We start from the raw sequence: 19,010 nt of genomic DNA on the forward strand, positions 1-19,010 counted from the left end.
TTAAAGATCACACCGGTGTTTATCGTAGGATAAGGGCCAAAAGCTTGATTAGAATCTACAAGGCTCTGCATAGTCTACTCCCAACTACCCTTCCAGCCTCATCTTGGTTTATATGCCCCCTTTCTTTCAGTTCCATGACTAGGAACAGTTCCTTCTGCTGCAGAACCTCTACATAAGCTCTTTTATCAATTTGGAATGTTCTTTTCAGCATCCCCTCCTAACCCCATGTACCCACCCAGACACACACTTAGTTAACCCCTACTTATCTTTTGAATCTTAGCTCAAGTGTCTCTTCCACAGGGAGACCTCCCTGGCTTCCCACTTTAAGTCAGCTTTCATTGCTATATGTTTTCAGAGAATCATGTTACTTTTCCTCAGAATCCTTGTATCAGTTTGTGATTACACAGTCATTATTATTACTGTAATTATTCAATCAATGCCCATCTTCTCTTGTAGATGGCAAGCTCCCTGAGGACCCAAGGCATATCTATTTTTGCTTGTCACTATATCCTCTGCATCTAGCATAATGATCAGCATACAGCAAGCCTTTAATAAACGTATGTTAAGAAATGGGCAGGATAAATCCCTTCTGTTCCTTCCCAGAGCAGACCACAATGATCTAAACTTCTCTGGTTTCTTCCCAAAGCTAACACTGTCTTGACTGTGTAGGAGTGTGTGTGTGTGACATGAGTTCAAACTCCCCTAGAGGGAAAACCCCGGTCAAGGTAATGGGACTCAAAACCTACCCACTTAATCTTTAAGCTTTTGGCCAGCTCCATCCACCAGGGGATGAGACAAGCCTGATGCTGATGGCTCCTGCCCATTGGCCTTTGCGCTGAATAGTTAGCTTGTTTCTAGAAGTCACCTGGGCATCATAGTAAAGATGGGATCCTTGTTCAAGTCATTAAGTTGCAGTTCAGCATTATCAAATCTTGTTAGCTATCACCTTAACTAGCAAATGCCCTCTATATTAAACACTGAGTAATTTTAACTTTGATTAAGTTATCCATCTCACTCCTTCTGATATGCATGTCATTATAGTTCTTGAAGTGAAATCGAGGAGGAATGGTAACAAGATATTGCTGGTGACAGTGATGGGGGGATGAATGGGTTGCTAGTGTAGTGTGATGTGTCATTTCTTAGCCCAGATGCCATACAGAATTTCACAAGAGTGGTGCCACCATTTTACGTAAAAGCCACATCAACAACCTGGAAAGCTTCAGCTGAAATCACATCTGAGGTTCAAGAGTTGAAATATATTGACTCCTTGTCCCTAAGCTTGTGAGTCACCCAGTAAAATCATAGACACAAAAAAATTCAAGATATTTGAGCTAGGGGACAATCAAATACCTGAATTTTTAAAAACTCAGATTGAGTCAGCAGGTTGCCTTTGCTCCCAACATAGGTAAACTCCACATAAATCCTATGACTCCAGATGGATAGAGGCATAACATACTAATGTTTCTGTCAAAAACAAAAACAAAAACAAAAAAACCTTAACTACAGAGCAACTGGACAATTCAAATGATTTTCTAATTGGTCATAATTTTCCAAACATTCTAATATCACACACTGACCATATAATCCATCTGAGAAAAGGCATGCCACAGGAAGACCATAGGCATGACTGGCCTCACAATTACTCTGTCTAAATATTCTGCTATTTGGATTTTTTTTTCAGTTGTGACTATTTTAACTGTCCTTTCCAATGATGTAATAAGTGATATTCTTCAACATGTGAGATGCTGTTGGCAAGCTCTGTGGGTCTGAGTAATTTGAGTAGCTTTCAGCAGGTTTTGCAAAGCCCTTTTATTTTAATTAATTAATTAATTAATTAATGTATTTATTTATTTTGAGATGGAGTCTCGCTCTGTCACCCAGGCTGGACTGCAGTGGCGCGATCTCGGCTCACTGCAAGCTCCACCTCCCGGGTTCACGCCATTCTCCTGCCTCAGCCTCCCCAGCAGCTGGGACTACAGGCGCCCGCCATCACGCCCGGCTAATTTCTTGTATTTTTAGTAGAGACGGGGTTTCACCGTGTTAGCCAGGATGGTCTCGATCTCCTGACCTTGTGATCAGCCTGCCTCGGCCTCCCAAAGTGCTGGGATTACAGGTGTGAGCCACCACGCCCAGCCTAAAGCCCTTTTAATACAATGATTTTTTTCAAATGAGTATGCCTTGTGTGTATGTGTTATGACTTTTCCTTTTTAGTTTTAACTTGCAAATGGAATAAAATTCAAACAAAAGTAGAGTTAATATGGAAGTATAAAAAGAAAATATCCAAAGTGCCATACTTTTCACATAATCTCAGCCCATCCTCTGTTAACTTGTACATATGTCCATTAGTCTCTGTGATTAGGAAGCATATTGGAAAATTTATTTCCTTGGTGATACCCAGGTTTTGTTCAATATATAATTTTAAGTTTCTCAATAAGACCATCTGTTATGTAAAATAATCTCTTCATTTCCTGAAAATTCATTTACAAAATGTTTGGAAAGTGTCCATTTGATATAATTATTCCTTGCCTACTCTCTTTTCCCAATCTCCATTAAAATATGCATGAGGATTTTTTTTAAATGAGGTAATCAGTGAGATCAGATGATAAGTTACTACAGTACCCAGCTCCTTTGCCATGGATAACTGGACTGTGGATAGACACTAGACCCAAAGGCAGTATTTATAGGCTGACCAGTGGCCTATGGAGTGGAGTGAGATAAGAATTCTAACCAATCAGATCCTCACTCAAAGGGATTTTCAATTTGAGACTCAAAATATCAGCCCATTGGTCAGTAGTCATAGAAGTAAAAGCAGAAACAGAATAGCTGAGCTAACCTAATAGCAGAGTTCCTTGTGAGAGGACAGCTTACTGTTGTATGTATGATGAACAATGGTGAAGTTCTTTAGATGGCTTGTGTAGTTTACTTAAAATAAACTTTGATTGACTGAGATGTGCTGAGCATGTCACTATTCTGTGTAACTTGACTGTGCCTAACACATGGATCAACTTTTAAAAATGTTCTGAAGTCCATTTGTCAATGTAGAGCAAATAGAGGCTGAATGAAGATAAGAAACCAGGTCTCTTCATTCCTAGTCTAATGATATTTACAAGATCAACTTTACTTTCTTTCAGAAAAGCTTTAGAACTCAATGAGATACTGTTATTTCTTCAGACTTGCTGCTATCAACTGCATCAACACTATGATGCTATCTTACGTATAGGAAAGCCTGATGACAATCCGTGAAAGGACAGGCAAATTTCCAGGTGATATATGTAAAATATTTATTGACAAAAACGTCACTCCTGGGAATTAAAGAAAAGCTACACGTAGTCACTCAAAGCTCTGGTGAGGGAAACCTGCACCCAGAACCACACTTAACTCTTCAGTTGGAAAACAATTTTTGTCAAATGTTTCAGTAGAAGCCTTTAAGTATGCTTTGTATGCTCAGATGTGATTAAATGTACCTTTTTTGAGTAAATCTGCTTCTACACCAGATCTGTTCAAAGTTTTGGGACAGTACCACCATTTCCCTTACTTCTTGGGATAGTCTCCCCTGAGATTCAACTTTCTAGCAGTTATTATTTCAAGGCCAGGAAACTTTACCTAAATTAAGCTAAGAAATATAATGTCTCGTGCTGATTTTTCAAAATTTAAATTCTCCATCTCTGGAAAATTTCTTTGTATTATGAGGTATCTGGACCTGGTGAAACCTAATTTGTAAGACTTTCCAGATATTGGTAAGTTCAGCTGATCTACAGAATCGAAGTGGCTTAAAAGAAACTTTGACTCTATTTCTTTGAACCTCCATGGCCACATCTGTAAAATGAGAATGATAAAACTTGCCATGCCAATATAACCCTCCTGAATTTTAGAACATGAGAGTTGGAAATGCCTCTCCCAAGTGATCTCATCCATCCTCCCTGCTTTACCTTGTTAAGGTATGAGCGTCAAATGAGATAACAGAGATGCATTTAGAAGAATGCTACAAGGTATTAACATCATCACTCTTTGTTTTTATTTGAGTGATGCCATTACTAACTGTTCCAAAGGAGCTTCTTGGCTCTTTATTTATTGGTTATCTTGATTGAAAAGACCTCCAGACTAGCCAAAGTCCTGGACATTAGCTCTATGCAGAATGACAGCCAGTATTTTTTTTTTTCTGTCTGTTCTCTCTGTTTCTGTCTCCACCCTTGATAGTTACATCTAAATTTATCCCCAGAAAAACCAACATATATTCTTAACCAAGACAGCACTTCCTAATTTGTCCTGTTCAGGTCTCATCCTCCTTGTAGAAAACCAGTATGTCTTAACTGAAAAAACTTTGAGATATAATCTTGTCTAGAGACTCCTTAATGCCAGTCTGCAAACCAGCTGCATCTGAATTACCCAGGGGACTTTTGACAAATGTAGACTTTTGTTTGTAGTTTTGTTAAACTTTTATTACAAAAAATTCAAACAAACAAAAAATGACTGCCTGTCATGAAGAACTCTTAGATACTTACCACCCAACTTACACAATTAACCACCCATGTTTAATCTTATTTCATTTATATCTCATCCAAATCTCATGTATAAATATTTCAAAATGCAAAATTATATATTTTATTTTTGTTTTTTCAAATAAAAGTTCCTGGAATTCTGATTTGCTAGGTTTGGTATAGGGCCCAGGAATCTGTATTTCTAATAGATGAATCTGATATGCAATTTTGAGAACAGTTGTGTTTGATTCTCCTTCTCATACATAGAGAAATAGAAGCTAAACAAAGAAGTCATTAGCTGAAGTTTTACTCCACTGCTTTATCCCAAAGATGGGTTACTGTTTTGAAAGGAGAAATATTCTAAAGACCATTCAGAAGAAACAAAAACAAAAACAAAACAAAACAAAAAAACACTATTTGAGTGGTAAGTGCTTTGAAAATAACAGGCTAATACCAGGAGGCAAGGAAGCAACTTTCTGAGATGTCAGCTAAGCAATGAAGCCTTCCCAGTCCACACTGAAGTCTCATGCCTTTGAGCTCAGCCTTCATTGACTGGACTACTCATTTGGAAGTTAATCACAGGCAGCCTTGTGACAGCTCATGTATTATGGAATCGATTTCACTCTTTTTTTTTTTTTGAAATGGAGTCTCGCTCAGTCGCCCAGGCTGGAGTGCAGTGGTGCGATCTCGGCTCATTGCAAGCTCCGCCTCCCGGGTTCACGCCATTCTCCTGCCTCAGCCTCCCGAGTAGCTGGGACTACAGGCGCCTGCCACCACGCCTGGCTAATTTTTTGTATTTTTAGTAGAGACGGGGTTTCACTGTGTTAGCCAGGATGGTCTCGATCTCCTGACCTCGTGATCCGCCCGCCTCGGCCTCCCAAAGTGCTGGGATTACAGGCTTTAGCCACCGCGCCCGGCCAGATTTCACTCTTAAATTGCCTTAACTCTCCAAATAAATTGTAAGCTTATGAAGGGTAAGGACCTTGCCTGATTCAGCTTTGTATCACTCTCCTCCCCACCTCCTAACAAAACCCCATTTGGTGTCCTGTCACATGTGATATTTTATTACAGTGCATTACTTCTTACTTTATATCACTAGGAGATTACTTCACCACATTTCTATGCTGATGTGCTAAATGTAGAGAAAAAGTGAGTGTGTCTCATAATGTACCTAAATACAAGGACTATGTATTGTGATCTATGCGTTGTGATTCAAAAGGTTCTGTTGGAATGTCCTGAACCAAATTCATTTCTTCAGTGGCTCACCATATTGCCTGGAATTGCTACCCTTTATCATCTCTTTAAGTGACTGGATTGAAACCCTAAATTTCACACAGGAGTTAATCCAGAAGCTCCTTAGCATAAATTAGCAGACAGAGCTGATTGCATTTATGATGCAGATCTCTTTGATGTCATAATGGGATCATAGGCTTCAGGTCAATAGCTTAATTGGGATTCTCCAGTGGAAGTTAAGGGGCTGTTGGGTACCTCATGGGTGGAAATACGTTTGCTGAAAAGGGGCACAGTGGTTAAGAATGCAGGTTTTGGAGTGAGATGGATTTAAATTTCAGTCCTGAGTCTACCATTGACTAGTTAGTTATGTGACATTGGAGTAGTCACTTAACTTCTCTGACCCTCATTTTGTTCATCTGTAAAACAGAGGGTTAACAATAGAACACAATTTCATTTATTCAACAAATTTGAGGGCCATCTATTTGCTAGGCACTGTGCTAGGGACTGGGGATACCAGATAACAAGGCCAGATAAGGTCTCTGCAGTCCTGAACTTTAATTCTACATTTAAAATTTTGCTGAGGCTAACATGAGATAACGCCCATGAAGAACTTAGCATGGTGGTTGGATTTGGGAAACACGATAAACATCACTTGTCTTTATGGTTATTATTATCCAGGAAAGAAGGTGAATGGCACCACAGAAAAATATTTCACAATTTGTCCAAGACTCATGCTGGTAAAGAAAAAATTTAGCTTAGATCCCCCAAGCCTATGAGAAGGCTAGAAGCAACCCACAAAAGGACATTTGAGGAATGGAGAAAAATCTCTCTCAACCAAGAAGATATTCTTATTTCTGCTTAAAACCACAGCATACCAAAAGAAGTGCTCCTACCACAGCAGCCAATGCCATGTTGGGGTCTACTTAAGCCAGAATGTTTTTATCACGTGGGTTTGCGTGATAGCCAGAGCAGCAGAGGTATTGATAAGTTTTGGCTGTGTCCCCTACAAAATCTCACCTTGAATTGTAGCTCCCATAATCCCCACATGTCATGGGAGGGACCTGGTGGGAGGTAATTGAATCATGGGGGGCAGGTTTTTTCCATGCTGTTCTCATGATGGTGACTAAGTCTCATGAGATCTGATGGTTTTATAAAGGACAGTTTCCCTGCACACGCTCTCTTGCCTACTGCCATGTCAGATGTGCCTTTGCTCCTCCTTCGCCTTTGGCCATAATTGTGAGGCCTCCCCGGCCGTGTGGAACTGTGGGTCCATTAAAACTCTTTTTCTTTATAAAATACCCAGTTTCAGATATTTCTTCATACCAGTATGAGAACGGACTAATACAGGTATGGTGAGTGAGCTTTTTGTAGTTGAGACAAACACCCTGTGTACTTTAATGTTTGCACAATCACAGGCAGAGAGGGTGAAAATTCTCTGTGATGAGCATCAGCAGGCCTGATATTAGGAAATGATCATTGATCTGGTGAGAACTAGTATGAAATTCAATACACAGAAAATGAAGAATAGCTACAAGACAATGAAGAGATAAATGATAATGGAAGAGGAGGGTACAGGGCTTGCCTCTGAAGACATGACTTGAAACTCCAATGTAAAATATCCAGGGAGGCAGGCTGAACTTGAGCTTGGTTCAGAAGGGAATTGAGAGGGGAGAGGTATAATCTGGAAGGTAGGGTAGGGAAGCAGCACCCAGATCTCCAAGGGTCATGCCCAGCATGCAAGATAATGGGTCTAGTCTAGGAAACAACAATAACTTTAGTCCCCATCTACTAATATGGTTGAAACTTCCAATATATTTTTCTGCCCTGGTCAGGACTGGCTTAATCACTTGGCAGGGCTGAGCCTGTAGACACCTTACATTAGTGACTCCAGCTGAACAGGCCTGACATCAGGTATCTTCGTTTTATTTGTACCATAACAGAAAAGGAGAGATAAAACTCACGGGCTACAGGGTCAAGCTTAGCAGGTGTGTATAGAAACATCTGAACACACATAGCAGAATTCTCACTTAAAGATCCAGACCCAGATATACAGACTCATATTCAGATCCACATTTGAGAGTCAATATTCAATCATTTTTCAAGTGACTGCTTATTCCTACCTTACCTTAATTTATGTAGAAAGCTAATACTTATGCACTGTATATATTCATGGCTTAAAATAAAGGGCCATTGAATAAATCTAAAGATGAGTTTTGAACAGGTCTTTTGCCTGTGTTCTCTTTTTCTTCCCAAAACTGACTAATGCTAGATTCCAAAGGTCACTTGTCTTTAGCAATTACTCTGAAGCACTACATCCTACCTGCAGCCTTTTAAACATTCTAGCCTAAAGAGGATTCATTCTATTTTCTTGGAAATAAATGTGAACTGTCAATCGAATACCACTAATAAACGTTTCTAATTGATGTTTGAAGAGGGGGATTTTTTTCCCTTAGGCAGGCTGCCTTTTATCTTAGTCAGTGGCCTTATTGTTTATAAAAAAATTATTTGTGCATTCATAAAGCATAGGATGAGAGTTAAAGGACAATACTTCACTCTTCTGTTTGGCAAATTGGATAAAGGCACCATTAGTACTGAAGGGTTTTTCTTTTCTCATGATTTAAGGCCAGTATGTTTTAATAGCCAAATCAAACACAGATTCAGATATCAGTTTCACTTTCATGAAATGAAAATATCTACCCCCATCAAATGCCTGAGGCCAAATCATATGTTGCAAAGTTTGAATTTTGCTCCTTCCATTCCCTACTTCAGTGCCCCATCATTTTTTTTTAATTGTAATATGGGGATTACAGTAGCTACCTCATAGAGGTCCTGTGAAAATTAGGGTAAATAAGATAACCATTGTGGTTTTTGGAGGGAGAAATAAAACCTGATTTCAAAGCCAACTGAGAAATAAGATACAGGCTTAAGGCAAATGAAGATGAAAATAGCCTTATTACTGATAACACTGAACTCAGTGGTATAACTTTGATATGCAGCCAAATGGTTTTAGTTGTTTTCTCCTCTTGTCCTCTAGTCTTTAAGATGACTCCTCTGAAGGAATTTGGGTCTACAGAGCAGACGAACTTACCCACAATGTCCTCTTAGCTCTACCTAATTGCAAACCGTGGACCAATGGACCTATTCAGATAATTCACTTCTCCTCCTATGGGTAGGATTGCCAGATTTAAGATATAAAAATACAGAATACACAGTTAAATTTGAATTTCAGATAAACAATAAATAATTTTTAGTGTAAGTATGTCCCATGTAGTGTGTAGGGTATACTTTTACTATCGACATTATCTATTGTTTATCTGAAATTCAAGTTTAATGGAGCATCCAGTATTTTATCTGACAACCCTATGCATGGGATGAAAGTGATTAAGGTTGGGAAGAGAATTTCAGAGTGTTACCATAGCAGAAGGAATGTTACTCATGAGACCATGGGAATGGAAGGTCCTCCTAACAACCACACAGTATGGGAGCACAGTGTCCAGCACAAAGGGTGTGCTAAACACTTATTTATTGCTTTCCTTCATGTCTATAAGAACTCTTGTAGTAAACGAACTCATTTATACTCAGGCATTCGATTCTTACTATGATGCTCTTCTAAAAGTATTTTTACTTTAAATGAGGTCCAGGAGGAGATCAATGCTTAACTCACAGAAATTCTTCTCTAATGATTGATTTTCAACCTTGACCGAGCATCACAATGCCCTGGGGAGCTTGTTAGAAATACAAACACCCAGAATCTCCCTCCCCAAGTTTGATTCCGGGGTAGGATCTAGGCATTTGTATTTCTAACAAGCTTCCCCAGGGATTCTGACACACAGCGAAGTTTAAGGCACATCATTCTAACATATAAGTGCAGTGTCTGCAATGTCAAGGAGCAGGGGATTGGTGTATTCAGGGAAAGATGTATGCTTCTACCCAACAAGTTAGCTGAGAAACTATTATGCCAGTGCACAGACCATTGGTTTAGACCCATTGTTCAAGATCACGGACAAAGAGAAGCATGCCTTCCTTCCAATCCTAGTAGCAATAGGCCAAAGCTCCAACAATAAATTTATGAGCACTGAGGCACCCGAGTAAAGCTCATTTTAATTAGAGGTTCCTTCCGGTACTCTTCGGCTGCCTTAGACATTATGTGTGACTGGCTCTGAGAGCAGACATGGTCAACTATACCATTTCTTCTCACTGCAGATTACAGTCCCATGTGAAAGGGCTACAAGAGAGGCAAGTACAGGGAGTAGAGGGTCAGGAAGGAGTAGGGAGGGAGTGTCAAGGAAAGCTTTAAGGGACAGTGAGTATTGTCCTTCAGTCCTTTAAATGTGGGTAGAAATTCAGCAAGGGGAAAGACAGAAAAAAGAAAGATACATAGAGGATAGCAGACAAGAGACTACTAGAGCCAGAGAAAAACTGAGACAAACAGTTATATACTCTAAAGCTAAGAGAAACCTTCATAATGAGGCAAAAATAGGCAGACATAAGGTGGAGAAAGAAGAGAAAGAAAAAAGAGGAGAGGATAAACACACACACATTACACATACAAACACCGTTGCATTCACAAAGAAAGATCCTGGGGAGAGAGAGAAAGCAGAAAAGGGACAGAGAGAGATACAAATCCAGATTATAAAAATAATTGCGATCACCCTTGCTGTAGGATTTTCACTGTTGTTTAAACATAATGGAACAAAACATCCGATATACATATACTTAGCTCATGCTGAATGTATAGGAAATGAACACCACATTTGCTCATTCTTGATGCTATTTGCTGCTTGCAAATGGCTATTTTCAGGGGAAATATTGATTATAGTTCTAAAAGTAGGTGGATACATCATTAATATATTTAATAATTAAGAGTAGAATCATAATACAGTATTGAGAAGGCAGCCTTTTTCCTGAACTTGATCTAAAAGTAGACTTTCTAATAGCTGCCATTGCAATTCTCCAGTACTGCAGTGTGTCTCCCCGCTCCCCCATTTTTTATTATTTGGATTCATTTTGTTGCTGTTATGAAACTTTTGGAAAGGCCCTTTGCAGCTGATGAGCCCACCCGTTAAGTGTAGGTGATTTGGCTTCTCCTCTGGGCGACGTTGTTGAGCACACCAGCTTCCTGGAAGAAACACAGTAGAGGGAGATCAATTTTGCTTCACGGTGCTTAATATCACCTCAAGGCCTTTTCCCTTCTGTTTCTTTTTCCTTTTGTTTTTTTCTTTTTGGAGTCATACGTTCAAATAACCACATGTTTGAACATTCAAAGGAACATGGCTCAGCATGTCTTTGTAAAGGTACAGAAGACAATATGGCATTACACATGCTCAATATGCTGTTTTGAATTCTCTTGAACTTTGTTGCTCCAAAATCAAATATCTTCAGATAAAGGGAGAGTATGTTGCTCAGTCAGAAATATGTAGGTGCCAGGTTTGATTTCTCTTCTGTATCTAGCATTTTCAGCATCTACTTTGTAACCTGAAGGGTTTTTTTTTCTCTCTCTCTCTTTTCCATTTGTAGTTTAGAAAATAAGCACCAGATGAGGAATCACTGTATCTGGGGAAGGGTACCAGGTGATTTCTCTCTGAAAAGCTTGTATTAGCCATGGACATGAACCTAGGATGCGACTGGACTGGGTGATCTCTGGTATGTGCATGAGAGCTCAATGGACAAAAGAGGATAGGCAAGCAAGGAGGGACTGCCCATCTTCTTCACTCCTTTGACTCGGGGGAAGTGGACACTGTATCTGTGGATGGGAAAATGGAATTAAGAATGCCCTAAGAAGAATCATAACTACAAGAATCTCCTACTGTTTCCCTGTCACAAAAACACATTATTCATTCCAGAGGAATGCAAGCTGTTCCAAAAATTAACAGCCCTTTTCCAAATGCTCCTAGTGGCTTACAGTTTCTGCTGCAATTGCTTTAGCATCTGCAGTTCTTGTTTTTGACGATGACTGAGCTCATGATTGGTTTCTCTGCCACTGCTACAGCTGGCGTCTTTGCCCTGGCACAGGGGCACTCACTGGTGCCCTTATCCCCTTGCTTATGATCTACTTCTCCTACTTATATTCTTGTTCTGCTGCTCTTGATTCTGGATGAGAGTTTTTCTACCATGTGGTCAGAGCATTTTTCAATGTCCTTAGGTAGCCCAGAATATCAATTATGACAATTATTTTTATCCCCGATCCAAAGTACACTTATTCCTTCAGGCTGATGATTCTCTAAATATTAGAACAGCTTCCTCTAGAGAGGGCCGTGAAGTACTTGAGTCACTTTTGGCATTTCTCATTGACTATTAACCATTCTGCCACAATAAGGAATATACCAGTACTTCTCTACCTTCCTTCCCATAACGCATCCTTTATTAACAAATCAATCACTCACCAAATGTTTATTGAGCATTGTGCTAAGTACTGGAGATAAAGTAGTGAATGAGACATAGAAGGCTCCTACCCTCACAGAGATTACAGTTTAGCAGAAGAACAAGCAAGTAATTACATAAAAGTGTAATAAGTCTTATGCAAATGAAAGCAGATTTGCAGTTGAATCTAACAGCCTTTCTGAGGAAGTAACACTAAATATGAAATATGAACGCATTTGCTAGGAGGAAAAGAAGTGGGGTAGGAGTGGAGACTGTTCCCAGAAGCATGTATAGAAGTCTAAGGGAAAGAGACAACCTAGCAATTTTGCAAAGCTAAAAAAACAAAACAAAACGAAACAAAACAAAACAAAAAAAACATAGCTGGAATACAGAGTACAAAGGGGAGTGTGGTGCAAGAGAGATGGGATAGGTAAAAAAAAGTCTAGATGATGGAAAACTTTGTAATCGAGTCCAGAAACTTTAGACTTTATGGGGTGGCGCGGGGTCAGCGGGCCTGGGCGGAGCGGGGCCCTGCGCGGCCGTGTCCATGTTCCCCGGCGGCCGCCTCCTCACCATCGGCGACGCGAACGGCGAGATCCAGCTGCACGCGGAGCAGCAGGCGCTGCGCCTCGAGGTGCGCGCCGGCCCGGACGCGGCGGGAATCGCCCTCTACAGCCATGAAGATGTGTGTGTCTTTAAGTGCTCAGTGTCCCGAGAGACAGAGTGCAGCCATGTGGGCAAGCAGTCCTTCATCATCACCCTGGGCTGCAACAGTGTCCTCATCCAGTTCGCCACACCCAACGATTTCTGTTCCTTCTACAACATCCTGAAAACCTGCCGGGGCCACACCCTGGAGCGGTCCGTGTTCAGTGAGCGGACGGAGGAGTCTTCTGCCGTGCAGTACTTCCAGTTTTATGGCTACCTGTCCCAGCAGCAGAACATGATGCAGGACTACGTGCGGACAGGCACCTACCAGCGCGCCATCCTGCAAAACCACACCGACTTCAAGGACAAGATCGTTCTTGATGTTGGCTGTGGCTCTGGGATCCTGTCGTTTTTTGCCGCCCAAGCTGGAGCACGGAAAATCTACGCGGTGGAGGCCAGCACCACGGCCCAGCACGCCGAGGTCTTGGTGAAGAGTAACAACCTGACGGACCACATCGTGGTCATCCCGGGCAAGGTGGAGGAGGTGTCACTCCCCGAGCAGGTGGACATCATCATCTCGGAGCCCATGGGCTACATGCTCTTCAATGAGCGCATGCTGGAGAGCTACCTCCACGCCAAGAAGTACCTGAAGCCCAGCGGAAACATGTTTCCTACCATTGGTGACGTCCACCTTGCACCCTTCACGGATGAACAGCTCTACATGGAGCAGTTCACCAAGGCCAACTTCTGGTACCAGCCATCGTTCCACAGAGTGGACCTGTCGGCCCTCCGAGGTGCCGGGGTGGATGAGTATTTCCGGCAGCCTGTGGTGGACACATTTGACATCCGGATCCTGATGGCCAAGTCTATCAAGTACACGGTGAACTTCTTAGAAGCCAAAGTTGGGAGTGGAAACATGGATGAGTCCAGCTTTGTGAGCAAATTTCATTGCCACTGATAATGTAATATTTTGCTTTGATTAATGTTCTTTCTTTTTGAGTGTATGCTGCGTCCCAATAACTGTTTCTTCAGCCCAGTCACTGATTTTTTTTTTCTTTTTCTGGATTCTGCTTCCAAACTAGCCATTGTGCTGTGTGCAAACCTAGGGAGAAAAGAAGGAGGAACCAATCCCTTGAGAGGTATGCTTCTGTCCGAAGACATGCTGAACGTATTTGCCTTGCCAGATTCATTTTCTCCTGCTAGAAATTTTCAAACAGATGGTGGAGGAATTGGTGTTTGACCAAACAGTTGGGCAATCAACAATAGAAACTAATTGTCATAGAATTCTGCTAATGGTACCTATGCTGATACTTGCTGACAAAACATAAGTTTTTTGGTACTAGTATCAGGGATTCTCTTCAGGAAAAATAAGTTAAAAGAGCTAAGTAGTCGAGACCAGACTGGCCAACATGGTGAAACCCCGTCTCTACTAAAAAAATACAAAAATTAGCCAGTGTGGTGGCGCATGCCTGTAATCCCAGCTACTCGGGAGGGTGAGGCAGGAGAATCGCTTGAATCCGGAATAAAAAAAAAAAAAGAGCTAATTAGGCAAATGTTTCTAGGAAATACTGACTCACTTCAGGAGGACATTATTTTAAATACAGTCCAGTGTGGGTACAGATAGCTTACCCTGTACCAGGGGGCTGGCATGACTGTCGATAGCGTCTATGTGAAACAAAAACTGGCCTTAAACAGTTATTTTGTGGTCATTACACTGAGATCATTTTTACCTCTAAAGTCCTGGGTCCCTGGAATAACTCTGAATGACCAAACAAACAAAAAAAACCCAAGGTGTCAAAATAGGAATTTTTCAAGTTAAATAATGTGCTGAGAACTACTGTCTTCCTTAACATTGATTGTCAGAATTTTGGATTTAGCCTGCAGTCAAGTTTAGTGGGTGTGTCCCTCCACTTAAATTCCAAGTGCCTATTTTCTTGTGAGTATGCAGTTGAATTGAGCTCAGGGAGTCAAAAAAAAAAAAAAAAAAAAAAAAAAAAGGCAAAAACAAAAGCAACCAAGCTTCTGGTAGGGTTGGTAGCATTTCCAGAAGCTTCCACGATATGGCCATGAGATGAATCTTGGTTAACTCTGAAGACAAAGAGAAAAACTTCATTTGAGACTATTGTTTTTCAGATAAATAAAAGGCAAGGTTGCTGGGTGCTGCCCTTATAGAATTTTTTATTTAAACCTTGACTTGGTTTACAAAATAAAGTCCATCTGTGTACACTGAGGTAGCAGGAAGAGGGCAAAAGGAGACCCGTGTTTCTTGAGAGGGGTAAATACATAGAAAATCACGTTTTCCCTGCTGCCTCCTTGTGAAGAAAAACAGCTTTGAATGTATCAGCCTGTACATCTGGACTCTCCTGAAAGATTAACTAGAAAGTCGCCCTTCCCATTTCACTTTTGTGTCTCTAGATGTGACAAAGAAAACTCACTTATGCCTTATTTGTCACCTCAGACAGTTGACAGACACTTTGCCAATGTCAGATTATTTCAGTATCTCACTACTTGTGCAAACTGGATCAAGGAGGCATTTCAGAAGGCAGCAAAAGGGAGGCCTCTAATCTTTGCCTGAGTCCATTCTACAGCTGAATGGTTCATCTACCTAACAACCTACATTGTCTGTATGTAACTTTACCCCTTACATTAAGATGTGAACGTTCATGCAGCACTGCACTATAATTTGATTTCCATAGATAGTTAGAAATAGGTAAACCCTTTGTACTGACTGGTAAGTATTCATTATGTGCTTTATCAGAGTTATAATACTGTGTAACACAATTTAAAATGAAAAGAAGTATATGCACAATGAGAAAAGAAATATCCAAAACAAATGTTACTGTATTTGGTGCAAACATTATATACAGGTTATTTTTAAAATGCAACTTTGCTTGTAAAAAAAAAAAGAATATTAGCAAGTATTTTATTTTAATAATGGGGAATCTTAGAACAATTAATAGTGTATTGCATTCTAACAGGATTTTTATAATGAGCAGCCTTTGTACTATGTCACCTTATAGCTTCCTTTTGAATAGCGGGATCAAAGCTAGTGTGTTATTTGTCCCTGGTGAATGTAGTAGAAATAGAATCTGTGATACAAATGTTAATAACTCAACAGGCATCCCATCTGTTACAAAATCCCTTTGTTTCTTGTCCACTTCTTAGAACTCTGCCATAGACCCATCAACTTCTTGTAAGTAGCAGAGCACTTTGCTGTGATTACAGTAGTTTAACAGCAGTGAAGCAGAGGGTATCTTTTTGTGTTTATTCCACCCCTTCTGGGCCTGAACAAAAGCACCTGGCTGTGCTAGTGAACAGAGAGTGCTGCTTACAGAGAGGGAGGAGCCCGAGGGAGTTACAGTGGTCCGGGAGACAATGGCATCAGGGACCTCTGCTGCTGCCTACAGATTCACATGCAGTATTGGCAATCTCAGGTCGGCTGTTGGTTTCACAGTAAGTAATGGCATGAGGGTGAAAGAGAGGAAGTGGCTGAGACTTGAGCTGGAATCGTAGGGCTTAAATAACTTAAAAACAGCCAGGATGCACAAAACACTTATGATTTTGCCTCAGGTTTGTTATCACATCCGTTTTCATGAGACTCACTAGTGAGATTCAGATCTTTCTTTGTGGGCAGCTGGTAGAGGTCTTATGAGCCCTAATTCCCCCAGTAATCTTAGAGGGGGATGTCTGGCCAACCCAGTGGAGAAACTTCGAGTGAACTACAAAAAATACAGCAGAGGAGGGAGAGCTTTACTTGGCTGTCAGCTTTGCCACCTGTTTATTATAAATTGCTGACCATGTGGCCAAGAGCGTGAATTTTGTCATTAGCCAGACCTGGGTTCAAATCCTAACTTGGACACTTCCTCTTGGGCAAGCTGCTTAACCTCTCTAAGTGTCACTTTTCTGATTAATATAAATCAATGTAAATCACCCTGGGATTGTTAGGATTAAACTAAAAAACTGTGAAAAACAGTCAGTAGACTAACACATACTAAGTGCCCAATAAATGGGTATTTTTTTATTATTATTATGAATGAAAATTATGTATCCCCTGTATCAACTGGGGTAAGCAGTATTATTACTCTAATTCAATATCTTGCTCTAGGAAACAGGAAATTTTTTTGAGAGTAGCATAAAGGGCAACATGCTGACCTGTCTTTACTGAGAGTTTGAAACCTCTAAGTGGAACACAAAGTGAAATAGTTTGCAGGGATTCCATAACACTGGTCAAGTGAGTGTTTTCAAAACACCTGGGAAGCTGTTTTTTTTTTTTTTTTTTGAGACAGAGTCTTGCTCTGCTGCCCAGGCTGGAGTGCAATGGTGCGATCTCTGCTCACTGCAACCTCTGCCTCCCAGGTTCAATCAATTGTCAGCATCCCAAGTAGCTGGGGTTACAGGTGCCTGTCACCACACCCATCTAATTTTTTTTTTTTTTTTGTATTTTTAGTAGAGATGGGGTTTCACCATGTTGGCCAGGCTGGTCTGGAACTCCTGACCGCAGGCGATCCACCCACCTCGGCTTCCCAAAGTGCTGGGCTTACCGGCGTGAGCCACTGCGCCTGGCCGGAAGCTTTCTAAAAATAAATATTCCTGAGACCTGCCTCCAGATGATCTAACACAAAATTAGACAAAGAATGTCCATTTGTAAGAAGTTTCACTAAGTGCTTCTAACAAAACTAGACTGGAGAACCACTGGTTGAGGGTATTTGTCCCGGGATTTCCAAAGATGTAGCATGAAGGACAATAGGCCATGGTAAGAAACTTGATGCAAACCTAGAAGTGGGCAGTAGTAAAGATGGCAGACAGTGGGTGGGAGGCTGGCAAGATTCTGGAAAGGAGAGGGATAGAAAACAGATAGTTAAGTGGTGATCTGCAAGTTAAGCAAGAAGGCAGTCAGCTAGCCTATTAAAGGTGTCAGGGATTCTGGAGAGTTGGCAGAGCAGGGTCAGCCAGACCCATCACAGGGCTACTGTAAACTGAGACTCACGAGATAAATTGTGCACATACTTCCGCCAGAAACTAAAGGCCCTTGTAGGATGACATTTTTGGGTCCTCCCATTCAGCCAGCCTGGCCTTAAAGGGCTACTGCTCCTTTATTAATGCTGGTCCTATATAGGTCCTAACACAGAGAGAAAAAAACACCACTGCAGAAGATGAATCATGAGGGAAATCAATGATTTACCTTTTTTTTTTTTTTTTTTGGTTTAGGAGAAAGACTCTTTAAGCTCCCTTTACTTACACCTAAGACAATTGACTTTCCCCACATTCCCATTCCAATAGATAGAAATTGCCCTATGAAACTCCTCAGCATATCCACGCTGTGAATTGCCCTTGAAAATTCTGCAGAGCCAAGTGCTAGGTTCAATAGTATCTATTCAATATTTAGAAGGTATTCACTGAATGGATCGTATATATTGAGGTGGTGCTTATTTCTTTGTACACTAGAGGCTATTTTGTGGGATACTTATGTTTTCTGCACAGTGCATAGTCAATAACTCATGCTGATTGACTGAGGCTAAGACTATATAGGTCCATCTGATTAACCATTTACAGAATTAATCAGTGCTTATTATCTTATATACACAACCTGAGCACGAGTCTTTGCTCAAGGCCTAACTTGGCCACTTAGTATCTGACTTTCACCATGTCATAGCTCTCTAATCCTAGCTTGAACAGCTGAACTACCAGGAAAATCCATTTTATTTTACATATGAGTGTTAACATTTGAAGGTACATGTGTTATGAAGCTCAAAGTTTCCATTACAGTGGGTTGCATCAAAATTGTTTCATGCACTAAGGGACCCCACAGTTTCCAGTTCTCTCCATCTTCATCACCATCACCCTAGTGTAAGCCATGATCTCTCACCTCAACTACAATAGCCACCCAACTGGTCACTTCACATGTATTTATGCCCCCTCCCCAAATCTGATATTCACATTCCAGGCAAAGTCATCTTTTCTAAATGCAGATCTGATCAGTCAACCTACTTTCCCTCCTTCCAGATGCTGTGCTAAAAGCTTTAAAAGGTTCCAATAGTATTCAAGGACAAAACTTACTATGACTTTCAATGCTCAGCAGGGTCTGTCCTCTGCCTACCTGCATCCCAAATGCCATCATGAACTGTGATTTTCCTCACTCTCTGAGCATCAGCCACATGTAAGGTTTTAGTTCCTGCTAACTGTGGCCATAACTTAGGGTGCAGATACAGATTCATGCTCATTCCCAGCACAGGGCATTTAAACATGCTATTCTTTATGTCTTTCATTTTTATCAGTTACCACATTTTGTTGATA

The 19,010-nt window shown here is 40.8% G+C and overlaps 1 pseudogene across 1 annotated transcript; it reads left to right on the plus strand.

Moving 5' to 3' along the window:
* Positions 1–11,660: 11,660 nt before the first annotated feature.
* Positions 11,661–13,674, plus strand: LOC100585190 (annotated as a pseudogene). Its single transcript, XR_001113814.2, has 2 exons — positions 11,661–11,735; positions 12,556–13,674. The product of XR_001113814.2 is annotated as a histone-arginine methyltransferase CARM1 pseudogene (transcript).
* The last annotated feature ends 5,336 nt before the right edge of the window (positions 13,675–19,010 follow it).

Source organism: Nomascus leucogenys, chromosome X (assembly GCF_006542625.1).
Source record: "Nomascus leucogenys isolate Asia chromosome X, Asia_NLE_v1, whole genome shotgun sequence".
NCBI classification, from domain to species: Eukaryota; Metazoa; Chordata; class Mammalia; order Primates; family Hylobatidae; genus Nomascus; species Nomascus leucogenys.